The sequence below is a fragment of the Nicotiana tabacum genome, chromosome 1 (genome assembly GCF_000715075.1).
Source record: "Nicotiana tabacum cultivar K326 chromosome 1, ASM71507v2, whole genome shotgun sequence".
Classification (NCBI taxonomy): domain Eukaryota; kingdom Viridiplantae; phylum Streptophyta; class Magnoliopsida; order Solanales; family Solanaceae; genus Nicotiana; species Nicotiana tabacum.
The window spans coordinates 89,427,026-89,434,696 of record NC_134080.1 but is presented as its reverse complement, the minus strand read 5'-3'; the positions used below and the strand labels follow the sequence as shown (position 1 = coordinate 89,434,696).

At 38.7% G+C, this 7,671-nt stretch overlaps 1 pseudogene; it reads right to left on the bottom strand.

Annotated features, from left to right (window-relative positions):
* Nucleotides 1-5,257: 5,257 nt before the first annotated feature.
* On the bottom strand, nucleotides 5,258-6,950 carry LOC107821311 (putative aspartic proteinase GIP2; annotated as a pseudogene).
* Between the last annotated feature and the right edge of the window lie 721 nt (nucleotides 6,951-7,671).

Genomic DNA, 7,671 nt, shown 5'->3' with positions numbered 1-7,671 from the left:
TATCTCTCTCATTGCGTGTTTCGAAATATTGCGTCAGGTTATCAAATGAAAATTTGAAATATTATTCTTTGGTTTATTGTTTGGACTTCATTTCAAAAAAAGAAAAGAATCAAAAAATATTTTTCTCTTGTAGAATTTTTCCTTAATAATTTCCCATAGAGTGTTTGTTTAAAAAAAAAGAGAAAAAATATATGCTCGTTAAGCTTGAGTTTAAGATAGGTTATAGAACATTGAGTCTAGAAAATTCAAAAAAAAAGGGGATTTGCTTCTTTTATTTATCTTTTTCACCAGAGTTGTCATTAAGATAAATAAAGAAAAAAGGGGAGAATGTCAGTTTGTTTACTTTATTCCCGTTTTTCCAGAACTACGCAAAAATCTGATTCATGCGGCGTCATGATACGTAGGCAATCTACATAGGGTTCGATCGAATCATTTTATTTATTTTTTTAAAAGAAAAAAAAGAAGGAAAACAGGGGAAAAAAAGAAAAGAAAAAAAGGGTGAAATTGTGGGACGTGAGAAATGAGAGGAAAGAAAAGAGTGATAATTAGAAAAAAAAAGAGGAAGGAAAATGATCAAGACAGTGCTAGATAAGCAAAGAAAAGGGAGGTTGAAATGAACAAATTGGGATGATGCCAAGTGACCTTATGACCCTCAAAGTCATTCTAGAACCATTAATTGTGGCTAGGTGCATTGCACGCAATATGATATGTTTGTTGTTAAATGCCCTAACGCTAACGTGATGGCCTCATTTTGTTATATTCATAGCAGAAGGGTGGTTGGTTTGTGGTTTTTAAAGTGGTAACTCTTCTCTACAACACAAAGTCAAAAGGTAATGGCAGACAACAACATAGCTGAGTTGGTTGATATCGGTGCACGAAAGCAGTTGGTTGAACAGGACAATGGGTTGGTTGAAGAGGTAGAGATGTTAAGACAACACATGGCGGACATGTATCAGACTTGGATGACTGGGAAGGCACCACTCCCGCCACCACCTAGCTTTCTAGATGCTGCCCTTACCCAAACTCCGGACACAATGCCAGATGATCCTCCATACTCTCCAGATCTACCCGCTTATCACAACTTTCCCAACCACCCTAGTAGCTCCATCACTCGTCCTCCAACTATCTTTTCCCAAAAGTGCCCTCTTGTCATATCCACAATTCCCAACAATGAATATCCACTCAAAGCTCATGACCAAAACTACCCCGTAGAGGTTGCCTACAAGGTTCCTGACTCATACAAGAAGAGCCCTCGGGATAAGCTTCATGTTGAAAATGAAAGGTTCACAGTAAGAGAAGGGAAACCAGGAGGCTGAAAGGCATAGGAAAATCCTTGAAGAACAAACAAGGAAGGGAAGACCAGGGTAGCATGGCTTACAAAGAACTGTCTGTGTCCCCTGACGTTCGCCTGCCCGCGGGGTTCAAAGTGCCAAAATTTAACTTGTATGATGGGTGTGGAGATCCGGTAGCCCACCTGAGGGTCTATTGCAGTGAAATGAGAAGCGTTGGAGAGAAAGATGTCCTATTGAAGGCATATTTCAGTAAGAGCCCAACTGGGGCAACTTTGGACTGGCATATTCGTCAAGATGTTGGTAAGTGGCCTACATTGGGAGACATGTCTCAAGATTTTATTCGATACTTTCAGTATAGATCAGGCATTACCCCAGACCGCTCCTCCCTATCTAGAATGGAAAAGAAGCCAGAGTAAAGCTTTAGAGAGTTTGGGCTCAGATGGAGGGAACAGGCTTCTCGAGTCAATACCCCGATTGGTGAAGAAGAAATGGTTGAGCTTTTCCTACGAGCCCAAGGGCCCACCTACTTCAGTCATTTGATCTCGGCCTTGGGAAAGCCTTTCAAAGATGTGTTAAAAATGGGGGAGCTAGTAGAAGAGGGAATCAAGTCAGGCAAAATCATGAGTTGTTCGAAAGACATTCAGAACATCCCAGTAAGCTTGGGTGGAAGAAAGAGAAACAGAAAAGATGATCCGATGGGCTTTACCGATCAACACTTCCAGCCTCGACATCGTCCCCATGGATTTCCTGATGCACCTGGTGATCATCCCCAATGCCACTTCTCTCCACGGAACTCCCAAAATCGTACATCACTCTCTCAGTACCCAGCTCCACAAAATGCCTATCCACCCCCCACGAGCCTATCGAAAACCCCCTGGATCAGGTTTCCGGCCCAATCAAGCATTTAAGAATGAGACGTTGCTGAAAAAAGAAAAGGCTTTCACCCCATTGGGAGTGTCAAACGCCAGTTTGCTCCAAAAGTTGAAGCAATTGGACATGTTGAAGCCGATCCAGATAAAAATGTCGAACCCCCTGTCAATGAAGTTTGATTTTTCTCAAAGGTGCGCATATTGATCAGATGCCCCGGGGCATGACATAGAGAAGTGTTGGAATCTAAAGAATGCGATTCAGAAGCTTATTGATGCAGGCACATTGTCGTGCAAAATCCAGATGTAGCAGACACCAACCAAAGTCCATCGCCTGTGCATAATGAGACACATATGGTGGGTATGATTTATTTTGAAAAGGAATGTGAGAATTCTTCTGGGAGCCTCGGAGGCTCACATGCTACTAAGCTTTCAACGCTGTCAGAGGTTGATCTTAAGAACGAGCCGACGGAAGGAACCCAAAAGCAATTTGTTAAGAACAATGTGATGAAGATGTGTGAAGTTCCTAGTATTGTTGATGCAGAAGTCAGTGGCTAAGATGTTGAGTTTGAGGATTGGAAAGATGATCTTTTCTTGGTGAGCCAGGGAGGAGCTTTGGTGGCTTAGTTTGTTGTCATTTCTGTTGTCCAGGTTATTTCAGGGTTGTAATCCGGATATTGTCTTGTGACTCAAACCCTTCTATCCTTTTATTTTGTCTAGTTCCTTTAGTCGTAATATCTCATTTAGTGCTGTCTAGGTTTGTTCCAGGGTTGTATCCCAGTTTGTTTTAATTGTTTTGTTATTCGAACCATTTCACCGTCTATCTAATGCAATGTCTTGTCTTTTGTTATTTCCAGTCATTTTCTTTATTTAGTTCTTTTCTATCCTTTCATTTTGTCTTTTGTCTAATGCTGGTTCTAGTGACATGACATGTATGCAAAATTCTAGGCCCTGTCTTAAATTCAGTTTAGTTATGAAGCAATGGAACAATTTTTAAGATGATAGGGACATTTGAGGGAAATAATTAAAGGTATCTTGAGATCATTTCCAGCCCGAATTGTGTGAAACTAGGGCAGGTAGAACGTAAAGAAAACCCTACTAAAATGCATCATGTCGTATCGGGTTGAAGCTAAAGGCAAGTTTGCCCAAATTGACAGGAGTCGTTCGTGGTAATGAGGGTGAGAGTGTTGTCCAATGGTGCTTTATATTTAACAGATGTAGAAGGCGAATGTGTAGATATGGTTATCAAGTCTGGTACAATCAAAAGATGTTACGATTGTTTTCCTTGGTTTGTTTAATTGTGTTGTTTGTACTTGGCATGTTTTGAAGATTGGAATGACGAAGACATTTTGTTTTGCTATCTAAACACCTTATCATTCGTTACCCCTTTGAGCCTCATTTATTTTCTTTCATACCCCCCTTTCGGAATCAGTAGCAAAGATCAGAAATACAAGCGTGAAAGATAAGTAAAGGAAAAGGAGAAAAGGATAGAACGAAAAGGGAGAGAAGAAAAATGAACAAAAAAAAAGAAGAGAAAAGAAGAAAAAGAAAAAAAAGAGGAAAAAGAAGAAAGAAAAAAAAAACAAAACAACAAAAAAAAAAGGAAGAGAGAAAAGAAAACGAAAAGAGAAAGAGAAAAGAAAAATCACAACAACAAAGCAATTCCTATGTCATGAACTACGTTCGACCTTATTCCTTTTAAGGATATGTAGGCAGCCTCACGGTTCGGCCCCATCAAAATAAAAATCCAAATGTCCCCAAGCAAAGAAACTGGGGCAGAAGTTGTGTTTGTTGTAAGAAATCTGATTCCAAAAGTTGTAATTTTAAACTCATGTCGAACTGTTTTGAGTCTTTGATACCCTTTCTTTCTAACCCCATCCAAAATACCACATTACAATCCAAATAAAGACCTTCCGATCAGTCTTCGAGAGATGCCAAGTCGAGCAAATAGAGGTGATTCATATCAGGGTAACACTCTGGTCCAAGTAGGAAAAGTAATGTAAATGAGAGAGTCTTATCGATGAAAACCCTCACAGGCACCGTAAGGCTATGGGAGTTGAGAGAAATAAAAATGAGAGAGTCTTATTGGTGAAAACCTTCACGGGCACCTTGAGGCGACGCAAGTTGATAGAAAGAATCAAATGAGAGAGGCTTGATGGTGAAAATCCTTTGGGTACTACAAGTCGAATAAGGATTGTAAATCAGATTGGATAATCGGAGCATTGAAGCCCAGTTTTACGGCTTAGAGGGTACAACAATAGTTGAACATCAGACTTGCTTGACAGAATAGGCCACATGTGCATATCATGATCGTTAGAGTTGGTATCCAATCTGATAGGTTTCTCATTTGTAGTTTTCTTGTTAGGAATCATCTCTTTCCCTTGTCCTTTACTCTGTTTCTTTTGTCGTGTTTACTTCCTTTTTCTGAGTCTGTTTGGTCCAAACAAGTGAGAAATGACTTCAAAATTTGTCACTAGCTTTCCAAGTGCACAAAATGAGATCTGGCTAGCACATCAAAGCATCATAAGTCAGTAAAGAATAACAAGCGCATTGAACTGGTAACAATCAACTTGCTTTGGGATCCTTGTGAAATACAAAGCTTTGGTACATATCAATCCATAGACAATGCAACAAATAGAGGGTGTTAGGTGAACGGATCAAATGTATCTTTTGTGTTAAGATTGACAAAAATGGTTAACTAGTGGCAATCGAGGTCTTCCAAGCAGAAATCAAAGTTATCATGACAAGCGAGGGAGCAGTAGACCTCAAGGCCAGGCCAGTGGTTTATGTCAAGGAAGAACAACATATAAACTGAGTTGGTTATTTTTTATTGAATAATTATTTCATTCTACTGTGGTAGCATTAGGCTAGTAGTACTTAAAGGAGAAAAAGGGCCAACGTTACTCGGGCAACTTTAGCACATATAATTAAGCATATGTAATTAGGACTTTAATCAGTCGATTGAAAATATCTAATTTTACTTTCATTTATTTTGCAGTTACACATTCGTACCGGAGATACTAGTACAGTCACATGAGCTGGAGATCTGAATTTTGAGATAACTATATGAGAAAATAGAAACAATATCAAAATGCGAAAACTAGGGCATGATTGACTGCATTGAAAAGCATTACATATATCTCATTGAACTATTTTATTGGAAATAACGGAAAAAGATCAATGCAGCTAATTTCTTTGATAAGAATATAAAGATACTAGTCAGCTTCACATGGCACACACTAGATTATACTAATACTAATAACTTAATTGACGAATAGATCTTCATATCTTTTGAAGATTGCAACCCTAAATCATGATTTGAAAGATCATCAAATTATACCATGAGGATTATTGAAATAGAAAATTTATAAAGATAAAATGACCCCTTCCCCTGGCCGAGCAAGCCTGTTAGTGGAACATGGTATAGAACTGATTTGCTCACATTGTTTGACGAAAGAAGAGTGAGTTACTGAAACCTATTCGTTTTCTCGACAGATCAAATTCCACAAGGTTGTCTTGCATTTGATAACCACCAATGACAATTGCTTGTCCCCATGTTTGGCTTCTTTCAACAAAGGCTAGGCATACGACACTCTCTCTAACTTTTACCAATGAGTTTGCTCCAGTAATTGTCCAATACACATTTGGCCTGTGGAGAACGAAATTAATTTCTGGAGCATTGTAGCCAAGGCGCGACATACCAATAAATGAAGAGTTAAAGCAAGTTTTAAAAGGATGCACTGGGGAGAGTGTCTTCACATCTTTCGGCATCTCGTTAACGAAAGCTTTGCTAACAGAAGTGTAAATAAAAGGCTCCAATACAGTGTAAGGAACGGCAGTGCTGATTCTTGTCCCACCGTCATCATTATCATGAAACGAGAGCAATGTTCTATTTAGTGGCAACGATTTCCCATTGATGCGAATGGAAGAAACTTGAATATAATACTCCGGTGAAGCCCAAAAAATTAGGGTAGGTAATAATGGGAGTATAAATAAGATCTGAAGAGGCATCAAAACCAAGGGCAAAGAGATAAGGTCTGTGTCCAATGAAGATTACACCAGTTGATGCGCTCAAGCAAATGGCAAACTGTCTGCTGAATCTAAATGTGGTTGCAAGTTAAGTAGCAAGCGATATTGGACTCTGCTGTCCAAATCCACCATTCCCTTAACATCTTCACCAAGTTTTTCGGTTAAAAATGATGGAGATAAAGTTTGGTACAGTTACAGCAGCACCTGGAATGGATCCGTTAATGGATTGGATTGACAAAGCATCCTCGGCGATTTCACCAGCATCAAAGAAAGTTTGCATAGCTGGGTTTGACACAATGTTATAGCATTCAGCCTGGCCGTGTCTTATTTTCTGTTTTACAATCTCCGCAAGCTGTTGACCTAGCAAGATTACATTGCCTTGAATTGCAATGAGCACACTTGTAAGTGGAACTTTTGAACACTTTTTCACAATCCACCCATACGTTTTCACTACCAAGATGGTCGGCGAGTTTAAGGGGGGACAAGAGGTGTTCTTTGCTGAATTACTGTAATGTATTGTAATTTGTAAGGTGGAAGGGTCTTTTCTCACTGCAAGAAATAACGTTTTAGGCTGAAAACTGGTTTTTCCTAAACAAGGGGATATAATGACAAGGAAACAAAAGCGGAACAGATAATAGCTGGAGGACGACATCAGAATTTGAGAGACTTTAGTATAAAGGAAAGCTTGCAAGCACACTGCTGTATGAAATATTTTACTATCGTATTTGTTTAAGGAAGTTGGCCAACCCATAAATAGGTGGCATTTGAGGGAATCTTCATAAATTGTAGGCCTTTCCAATAGAGAAGTTTCTTGGATGGAACCCTCATATATTTTTTATTCCTTCAACGTGCTGGCTTTCAATTTATTATAATATCCTTGAATAATGCAATTTTAAGAAACCCATATGGATAATTAAATAGCTCCACCATTCCAGGCGAAGTATCTTTCGGTATCTGATATTAAGATGAATTATAAATGGTGTACTAAGCTGCATATTTTATCAAGGTCAAAGGAAGACAAATTGAAAGTAACTTCAATTTTGTGTATTGTCCCTCCACGTTTTTCTTAAGAACTATCATTCAGATGCACCGACAAGTTTTATAATCGACAATGACCGAAAGAAATGGAGAGAGAGGGGCATTTTCATCCATACCTGGTTTTGGAGCAAAAACTTGTAAGTCTACCTTCTTTGGGATCAGCTTTAGACTTGTTGGATCTGAAGTGTAATGCAATTAATACCAATTAAGTCTAAAGAGCAAAAAAATGCACTTAAGACCAAATAGGTCTGAAGTACAACAAATATTTTCATGTACTTGAGACAAAATAAGTCTAAAATTAAAAAATTGCACTTAAGGCCAAATAGGTCAGAAGTGCAACCAATGTTTTCATGCACTAACGGCCAAATAGGTCTAAAGTATAAACTTCCCAGAAATAGAAACTTGTTCTTCGAATTTCAACCAATACACGATTTAACACTTAAATT